Here is a 241-nt window from a genome sequence, read left to right on the forward strand (position 1 = left end):
AACATACTATCATGAGATTCACATTACGTTGTGTTGTTATTAATAAATTAGTTTTCAACTTGTTTTTTTTACCATTTACATTATGTAACTGAGATGACACGTTCGACTGTGTTTGTTTAGTAATAAGGAGTCTGTATAATACGCGACACACCGTAAATATGAAAGATTTATGGGTGAGTCTGGAGCAGATTTCTTCATCATTAATCGCAAAGAAGCTCTACATTATCTTTAAACGTTTAAG

Source organism: Penaeus monodon, chromosome 19 (assembly GCF_015228065.2).
Source record: "Penaeus monodon isolate SGIC_2016 chromosome 19, NSTDA_Pmon_1, whole genome shotgun sequence".
Taxonomy (NCBI): Eukaryota; Metazoa; Arthropoda; class Malacostraca; order Decapoda; family Penaeidae; genus Penaeus; species Penaeus monodon.